Source organism: Megachile rotundata, chromosome 8 (genome assembly GCF_050947335.1).
Source record: "Megachile rotundata isolate GNS110a chromosome 8, iyMegRotu1, whole genome shotgun sequence".
NCBI classification, from domain to species: Eukaryota; Metazoa; Arthropoda; class Insecta; order Hymenoptera; family Megachilidae; genus Megachile; species Megachile rotundata.
The window spans coordinates 11106234-11116924 of record NC_134990.1 but is presented as its reverse complement, the minus strand read 5'-3'; the positions used below and the strand labels follow the sequence as shown (position 1 = coordinate 11116924).

General features: G+C 29.2%; 1 long non-coding RNA gene across 1 annotated transcript; it reads right to left on the bottom strand.

The window, feature by feature from the left end:
* Positions 1–6125: 6125 nt before the first annotated feature.
* On the bottom strand, positions 6126–7617 carry LOC143265020 (uncharacterized). The gene is made up of 3 exons (XR_013039063.1): positions 6921–7617; positions 6666–6775; positions 6126–6593 (listed from the first exon to the last, which is right to left on the bottom strand). It is a non-coding gene; the product is annotated as an uncharacterized LOC143265020 (long non-coding RNA).
* Between the last annotated feature and the right edge of the window lie 3074 nt (positions 7618–10691).

Genomic DNA, 10691 nt, shown 5'->3' with positions numbered 1-10691 from the left:
TGTTCGGTTTTGAGACTTGTTATCAGCTCGAAATAAACAGGTCGCATGTAGGGTGTGATAAGAATTGAGTGTTTTCACGCTAAGCGCGCATTGAAATATCTTGACACAAGGATTTTGCTAATGTAATTATGTCTCGGCACGGCGGTGATAAATGCATAGGCTGAATCATGGCATCCCGTTTGACTCGATAAATAAAATTCGAAAATTTTTAAGAAAATTCAAATGTCATTCGCGTATGGCTAACGTGACGGAACACGTTAAGAGAATCCGAAGCATCTGCAGGATACACCTTCGTCGGGAGCGTGGACCTCCTTTTGTAGGTAAAATTGTAACGGTTTTCGCGCATCTGCAGAGCCTTGAGATGAAAAGGAAAACAGCCTTTATATATCTAGAGCTGACGGTATTGTCGACGCAACTGATATAAGGTTCAGTCGTATAAAATTGGCCGGGTGTGAAGCACAAAGGTGTACTCCGTGCATCTGGATGAACGGTTCATTCGAATATCAGGAAACACACAATTCAAAGTTTAATTAGAATAGCGGAGAATATTCCTCTGTCACTTCGTCGAAGGAGTTTCATTTGAATCTATTTCAATCGAACATTTTTTAAATTTAATAAAAATAATTATCAAAAGCTTTTAATTTTTTATATTTTTAAATTTCTGTATTTTGAACTAATATATCTCAATTTTATATTTTTATATTTCTACACTTTCATGTATACTTTTAGAACTATGTAACATTCATAATAAAAGTTATATTATACAACCTGTCCCCTTGCATAGATTAAAAATTTTATATTATTTGTATTTGAATAATTTTAAGTTATTCGTATCCAAAGTATAATGTATGGATATTATCAACATATAATATAATGTATAATTTAGTTTATAACATATTCTTTCTTATACTTGAATATTTTCGGTTAAAGAAAAAAAAATAAAATAAAATGTTTTATTAAATTTTCTCGTCGTATGAGTGTCCGAAGTTAGCTCATTTTCGCCGCGTCACGAACTAATAACTTATTCATTATGCCATACTGTTCAAAGTTTCCTTTTTTTCCCCGGTAATTAGCTGGAAGATCTTTAAAATTCGTAACGGTGTTTCGCGTCAATAATAAAGTTATTTGACAAATGATTTGAATATCGGTACTATTTAATTTACGTAATTTTTATCTGCTTGATAAATTTTACAATTCAAGTGATCGCGATAACGCGATCATTTTGACTTTTTGGTCACTCATTTATTGAACACTCCATTGTAACGTGTTCTCGTTGATAAAATCAATTTTAGATACCGTAGTTGATCTTTTTCGATTATTTTTTATAGATTACACGTCATTCATTATTGCGGAAAACACTTCTGCCCCAATTGATAAATTCGTAATCTTAAGAAAAATCTGAAACATTCAGTAATTCAAGACTGTAAATGCTATAATTCCTTGTGCACCTAAATCAAAATTTACTAATTTAGAAATTTATATAATACACTGAAATACTGCGTTAAATTATAAATTAAATTTTTTAGCTTTACAAGTACACAAACTATATTTTTAAATATAATATTTTTTAAATTAAAAACTAAAACTTTCAAATATTCAAATTTATCAACTTTCAAATATTTAATTTTATCAGTCGTTAAATCTGCAAATTGAAAAAGTTTGAAATCGGCAAAAGTTGCATGGAAAAATCTCTTTCTATATTTCCGATTGACATGTTACTGAAAAAGCAATATAACGAGAGTAAGCTGTATCATATTTCTGTGCATCCTTCGAGCTGAAAGAACCGTCGAGACGTTTCTGTACCGGTAAGAAAAGGAAAATGGTACAATAAAAATGTTAGGTCAAATGTCTGAAAGGTATCTAAAGTATTCGCTATATCAGAACATATTCTTCTTAAAGGCTTTCACGTCTTCAGATGCGTCGGTCCAGTGAATGCATGTGCGTATGTACAACTTACGTCAACGATTTTTATCCAGGAGAACTACTTACGTAAAAGATACACGAGATAATGTTGCAAAGAAATGTATTATCTATAATCTTGCTACGAAACGGTGTAGTTCGAGGGTCGGAGGTCGGTGTCGCAAAATAGAAATGGTAAACAATGACCTGTATCGTGGGAAATAACGAAAGATCGATTACGCGTCGATATAAGACAAACAAAACTGTTATTTCATATCACAGAAAGATATTAAAAGATTGCTATTTGTCTTCTTGTGAACAGAAAGTTCTGTCAAGATACTTGAAACTATGGGATAAAAGCTAGAGAATAAGACTACACAATATACCTAATAATAGGCAATGATATTATACACTTTTAGTACTATGCTGTGTATACCATAGTGTAGGTAGTACTATAAGTAGATATAATATACAAAAACTGTATAATAGAGCAACTAGTAAACTTTTGTATTTCACGTGTAGGAACAATATGAAATTAAAAGTGTCTGAAAGTATTGATCAATTGAAAAACTAATAAAAAATAACATTATTTTCTTATCTTCGATTTATAAATCTAGAGCAACAAATAAATAATATAATTATTTTGCGATCTAATCAAACACAAAAATTACGTCATGCAAACAACCGTCTTGGACAAATATTGTTTTCTACTGTTAACACTGACTTGCGGTCGTCAGAAAAGTCACTTCCGGAGACGTAATCGGCACATTCACGCTGTAATCACATTTCACGCACGAAGCACTGTATTTGCTCTTCTTTCCTTTCCAAGATAGCCGTAACACGTGAAACGAAAGCGTCGGTACGTTTTGGAATATTCCAAATTGCATTAATCTTCGGTATTCGGAATTAGCAACACGCTGTTATAACCTGAACTTTCGTGTCGCGTTCTGAATCCTCGGAGTGTTCGCAAAATTGACACGGAACTATAGAATTAATACGTAAACGTGTATATTAAATGATTTAGTCTAAAATTCTGACGTACTTTAATCGTGATTGCAACGATCGAATGTTTAGTGAAAATCTTATTTAAATTGACGTTGTGCTTTCCTGCAAATCGAATGGAGAATGTAAAATTACGATTCGTTCGCGAATGTCATTGCTTGATAGGTTATTCGTCGCTATTATTTGCGGTATTACTATTAGTAACAGTCAATCTAGGTTGGTAGCACTAATATATAGCGTGACGCGCTTCTCTCGAATATTTCCGGTAACTGCCTTTTTATATAAATAATAAATAAATAAAATAATACACTATTTATCCTAACTGCATTGACTAAAGTTACAAATTAAATAATGTTGGTGAGTTTTTAATACTTCGATATTCGGATTTATCAATAGTGGTCCGAAGAATTTTACCGCTCTGTGCAACTTAACCTTACTTAAATTCACGCATTCTTAAATTTCCAAATTAACAAGTTTGCATACCTGTTTGTTCGATTATTTAAAAAGTAATAATTTGCAAGTTATCAAATTTGTAATTCTGAAATTCTCAAATTTTAACTTTTCTTAAATTTCAGATTTATAAGTTATATATATTTAAAACAAGTCACGTAATATTTGTTCATTTTCTTTTCTTCTCTCGTAACTGCAAAAAACATTAGGTCCATTTTTCTACTCGGTTGAATGATAAAAGGAATTAAGTGAGACAGCTTGTTTAACGTTGTTTAATATCCTCTGCGGTATATAATAACTATGATATACTGTGAACATAATCCGACGAGAGTTGATAAAGTTTAAAGGTGAAAGCTTGCACCGCAGCTACGTCCTTTATTAATAAAAATATTGCGGAGCTTTACGCTCTACAGCACTGACACGTGCGTAGGTGTTTCCAATATTCTGTGTTTATCGCGTGTTTTTAATTAATGTAGCTCGTGTCACTTTTTAATCGACATTTTCAGCCTCGTTTATACCTTGTAATGGATTTTCTCAATAAAAAAATTTAACCGAGCTTTCAAATTATTTGTTTTTTATTTTTAGTAGGTTGCATGCAGTATTGGAAAATAATTAATGCTATTAACTATTACATTTTTTAAATATTCACAAATTAATTTTGCAATTAAATATTTTTTAAATATATTACTATTAAATATTTATTGCAGTTAATATTAATTGATTAATGTTTACAATTAAATTAATATTAAAAATTTATTGTTTCAGGATTTCTTATGTTCAAATAAAAGTATAAAGTAATTCAAGCCTTTCTTCACAGTTTTAGACGGATAAAAAGATTCTGTTTTTTCGAAACCTTAAAGGTGGCCTGACTCCTTAATAAGATCGTTCTCATTAAAGCGAATGACAAATCGATATAAAGCTTTACACGTCAGCCAGACACGGATGACTCAAGGCGTTAAATAGCGTACCTGAATGAAAGAAAAAAGCCGATGCAATAAACGCAGCTTGCTCGTAGTATCTGGTTAGTGACGTAAATTCAATCACTCGTATATTTAATAATATCGTGACCTTAACCGATGATTAACTTTCTTCGATAATTAACCTGCTTCAATTTAAACACCAAGCGGTTTCGTTCCGTCTAGTTTGCGGAAAACAATTTTTTTTTGTGAATCAGCTTTTTGCATGTGAACACTGATCTGCGGTATCGTCACGTTTGGCCTGCAAACTTTGTACTCGAATCAGAACACGAGCATGCGAGAGCTGTTTGCATATGTATGAACAAACTTAGCAGGAATAATTATAATCACTTTTTGTAATGTTAATGAGTAAGAAATTATTTATATGTTGGAATTTTTATTAAGTGAATCGGTAAATTAATGAGACTAGTAAAATGTATTTGGTAAGTTGTATGTAAAATGTATTATAGTTATTTATTTATAGGTTGTGGTATATTATTTATATTTGTGAAAGGAAGATCATATTTAGGTGCTTGTCAAACGGAAGATATGTAATAGGTTAACTGTATTTACTAATTTTGTGTAACTTGTAATTTTTAGTGTAATAAATTCATCATTAATTTTTTAATTAATATTAGTATTAATTTTATTATACTTATTTTTAATCTAAGCTGAATTTAATGTGTATTCAATTGTATTATGTGTCCAGTACTTTTTCTAATATAGTCGCAAAGTACAAAAACCTCAAAATTCTAATTAAAAAAGTTGAAAATTAAAAAACGATAAGGTACTAATAGTAAATTTTATTACTAGTGAAATTCTAAAGTTCCAAAGTTCCTAGACACAAAAATATTAAAATTTCAGTTCCAGAATTTCTAAATTTAAAAACCCAAAAACTCAAAAATTTCTAAATCCAAAAATCCAAAAACTCAAAAATTCACATATTTGGAAAAAAAGTACAAAAGTTATAAAAAATGTAAAAATTGCATAATTCAAAAATGTTTAAATTTCTAAAATTCAAAAATTTTCCATTTTTAGTATCAAAATCTAAAAATTAAAAAATTTCAAAATTTGTAAGTTTTAAAATTATGAAATTACAAAATTTTCAAATATCGAAATCTCTAAATTCTTGAATGCATTATTATTAAATTTTGCTCCACGTTGAAAAAATATGTCACATATTTTGCAGTTCTCGTAACTAAACAAAAACAGGTTAATAACAGTCTTAAAATACTTTTGATACAAATGCGAGTTTCAGGAAAAACAGTATGCGCTTATAATTCTTTCTACAAATACATAATTCTGCAGTAACCGGTATAATACACTGAAACTATTTAACATTAATATAGAAATGTTTGCCGTTTATGGTTATGTCCTTAGCAAAATTATACGATTTTTCGTGGAAAACATTCCATTCCATTTCTAAAAATAAAATTAGTACGAACATACCATTCAAATGTTTTATGTATTTACTAAAATTGCACTGTTATGAACTGTTTTTGTATCTGTAACAATTAATATTCTGTTTATTTATAGCAAGATTTGATAATGCTAATGCAAGTAAGTATTTTTCTGTAGTTTACACGTTTTGAGCGATATTAGACACATTTATTGGTTATTTACTGCTACAAACAAAAGGGCGCGCATTTCAATTACTTTTGGGTTAAGATTGGTATACATTATACTGTTAAATTTAAAATCTTGTTAATTAAACAATAAAAGACATTTTTAAACTAAATTAAATTTAACCGTCGAAGATATTATTTGTGTTTAACATGTTTAATTAAAATAAAACACTTAAAATGAAAAGATCGCACTTTTAAGAAACGGCGGGAAATTTAAATAACTAAACTTATTCATAATACTATCTAATAACAATAATTGTTTATTTTGTGTAAATAGGCTTTCATTTAATCTAAACAAATTAATAAAATTATTTAGTGTACATGACAAGTAATTTCTGTTAAATAATCAGAAAGTAATAATTCTTCCGAGTTAACAATAAATGCGTCGAAGAATTGAATCGACAGTCGTTTGTCTTCGGTCAACAGAAACTGAAAAAAAAATGTCGAACAGGGATATTTGACTTTTAAATACAAATGGTGATTCATGAATGGACTTTTAGAACGATATATTGGACCTCTGCAGTCTGACTTTATTTATGTAGCGAATGTTTCAATGGCATTGTCCAAGAATGGAAAGATTGATGACCTCTGTTTGAGAACCAAGATATTTGAAGAAACCACTGGTCCTGATAGTTAATCGATTGCTAGTTCGAAGATAATGCTGGAAAATAGATTGACTCAATGTAAATGCACACTCATCCATCAATAAACATAAAATTTTATGAAACCGTACAATGTCAGCTTGAAGAAAATCTTGTGAGACAGATAAATTTCTATATTGTTCAGATATTAACACTTTTGCAATTAATTTATGTGTATTCAGAACCTTCAAATCTTCAAACACTGCAAAAATATAAAATTTCATATTCAATAATTTCACAATTAATGCCACTTTTTTGAATTTCTAAATTTTAAAAAATATAGGTTAGATTACGTTGCACACAGCGGTGAAATTCCTCGGACCACTATTGAAGTATTAAATACTTACCGACACTATTTAATTTGTAACTTTAGTCGAAACAGTTAAGATAAATAGCGTATTATTTTATATATTTATTCTTTATTTATATTCACAACTTATGATGATTAATTTGGATGATTTACATTTTGATTATAAAAAGGCAGTTACCGGAAATATTCGAGAGAAGCGCGTCACGCTATATGTTAGTGCTACCAACCTAGATCGACTGTTACTAATAGTAATACCGCAAATAATAGCGACGAATAACCTATCAAGCAATGACATTCGCGAACGAATCGTAATTTTACATTCTCCATTCGATTTGCAGGAAAGCGCAACGTCAATTTAAATAAGATTTTCACTAAACATTCGATCGTTGCAATCACGGTTAAAGTACGTCAGAATTTTAGACTAAATCATTTAATTTACACGTTTACATATTAATTCTATAATTCCGCGTCAATTTTGCGAACACTCCGAGGATTCAGAACGCGACACGAAAGTTTAGGTTATAACAGCGTGTTGCTAATTCCGAATACCGAAGATTAATGCAATTTGGAATATTCCAAAACGTACCGACGCTTTCGTTTCACGTGTTACGGCTATCTTCGAAAGGAAAGAAGAGCAAATACAGTGCTTCGTGCGTGAAATGTGATTACAGCGTGAATGTACCGATTACGTCTCCGGAAGTGACTTTTCTGACGACCGCAAGTCAGTATTAACAGTGGAAAGCAATAGTTGTCCAAGACGGTTGTTTGTATGACGTGATTTTTGTGTTCGATTAGATCACAAGGGAAAATAATTTTGTATTGTTTCTGATTGTAAAATGTGTTTTATTAGTTTATTAGTTTCTTTATTATACAGTTATTGTATATGATAAGCATAGTGTTTAGTACAATACTTTGATATATGTATATAGTATAGTACTAGTAGAATGTTATCGTATATTATTAGATACATTATGCAGGTTTATTATTCTGGCTTTTTGTACAATTTTTCGAAGACAAATAGACATTTTATTGTTCTCAAGAATTTGAAATATCAAAGTGTATTATTTTTTCCATTATGCAGTTTCTTTGTTCGTATTTATTATTCGTCTTAAACTGGTATTTCAAAGATATTAGGCTTCATTTACGAGTAAGAATATTTGCTCGTCTGTGTGCATAAGAAATATGGAGAATACGTAGGAAGGATTTGTAGATTGATAAAAAACGAGTGAAAATAATAGGATGTTGTCAGTATAAATAATGGTGGATTGGTGCAAATTAATTGACGAATGCAAGGGAAGAAGGATGATGTTCTTTGAGCAGTTTGTCGGGGTCTCTGGTTGGTCGTCATGGCGACCGGAAGGGTCTACGCTCTGTGGCGCTCTCGAGGTCGGCAAGGACGAGTCGTCGAGGGGTGCCAGCTACACTCGTTTCTTCCATTCGTCACATATTTGCAAGAGCCTCTCTTTCATTCCGACAAATGCGACACTCTTCGTATAATAATGTACCCTCTTGTATCTAGTCTAGACGATCCAATGTACCGAATAAATAATATCTACAAAAATGAAAATTCGGAAAATTCGAAATCCTAAAATTAGGAAATTTAGAATCTTGGTGGCTTAACTTGCAATTCTGCAAATAGAACTAGGTAGAAATTTAGGGACTTGACAATTTAGAAACATTTTATTCATAATTAATATCATTTATTTTACTTCATGATTTTATTCATTTATTTCATTAATATTTATGATTTTTATTATCCCCCTAATTTAATAGTTTATAATGCATGTAAATATTAAATATGCTTGCATAAATGTTTACAAGATAAGTAAGTGTATCGATCACATAATAGATTTAAAAATAAACTGAATAGTTCAATTATAATTCAGATGCAAACGCAGTTGGAAATGATTCTTTTTACATCATGAGCATGTGAAGTGTTCTTTGAAATCATTTCGTGAACAATGGATAAGTGAAGTGCTAAAAACACTGACGTAAAAAAAATTAAAAGTGTTTTTATTGTTTGTTAATCGAACTTGTCAAGTATCGTTCTCAAATATAAATGAAATTTTTATAGCCGTAATATGTATATTACTGTATCTGCAGTTACTTATCTCGTACACGTACTTGATACATCAAATTCGTATTACAATAATTTTATATCTTCCGATTATCACTTGTAATGTTCACTATATTGTAACGAGCGATCAAAGTGCAATTACTGCAGATACAGTTATAGCGTAAATTTTGTGACATACAAGTGTGTCGAAGAGCAACATGTTTTCTGTGCGAATAAAAACTTGCCTTAAAACAGCACTAATTCGGCGCTCAAAGTATGAGAACATCCCACGCTCTAAAATTAGTAATTTTTGCTATCGTGGGATACGAATATCTTGCATAATGAGATTACTTATTGCACGAGATTTCCGTGCGAGTGTAACAACAACGAAACCGGAAGAAGAGCGAGTTTCACGTAAAACTGTTCATCTCTCACAATGGAAGACTATACTTATTTATTTATGTGCATTAAAACATTCCTACTAAAAATCCCTTTATTTTGACCTGTTATTCTTTTCATCCTATATTCATTATTTTATTTTATGTTTTGGACGTGAGCCGATTCTTTAAAATTTTTATATTTAGAAAACGTACTGTTACAAATTTTCTACTGTTTTTCAAATTTTTCAGCTTTTAGGTCAAACTTCTAAAGTATCTAGTTTACAAATTTCTGAGCTTTCAGAGTTTCAAGTTTTTAAGTTTACGAGCTTTACATATCTTATATTTTCAAGTTTTTGATTTATTAATCTTAGGAACATTGAACTTAATAAAATAAATTTTTAAAGTTCCGATTGGTAGTTTTAGCAGTGTTGAGTTTCAAAATTTTAAAATGAACAAGTTTTTAATGTTATGCAGTTATTATGATTGACAGGTTGAAAATTCTAGAATTATCAATATCAGGTTATCAGGTTATAAATTATTGATAATAGAATTATTAATAATAGTGGTGATATTGATATCGATATTGATATTGATATTGATATAGATATAGATATTGATATTGATATTGATATTGATATTGATATTGATATTGACACTGATATTGATATTGATATTGATATTGATATTGATGATATTGATATTGATATTGATATTGATATTGATATTGATATTGATATTGATATTGATATTGATATTGATATTGATATTGACACTGATATTGATATAGATATTGATATTGATATTGATATTGATATTGATATTGATATAGATATAGATATTGATATTGATATAGATATAGATATAGATATAGATATTGATATAGATATAGATATTGATATTGATATTGATATTGATATTGATATTGATATTGATATTGATATTGATATTGATATAGATATTGATATTGATATTGATATTGATATTGATATTGATATTGATATTGATATTGATATTGATATTGATATTGATATTGATATTGATATTGATATTGATATTGATATAGATATTGATATTGATATTGATGATATTGATATTGATATTGATATTGATATTGATGATATTGATATTGACATTGATACTGATATTGATATTGACATTGACATTGATACTGATATTGATATTGACATTGACATTGATACTGATATTGATATTGATATTGATATTGATATTGATATTGATATTGATATTGATATTGATATTGATATTGATATTGATATTGATATAGATATTGATATTGATATTGATATTGATATTGATATTGATATTGATATTGATATTGATATTGATATTGATATTGATATAGATATTGATA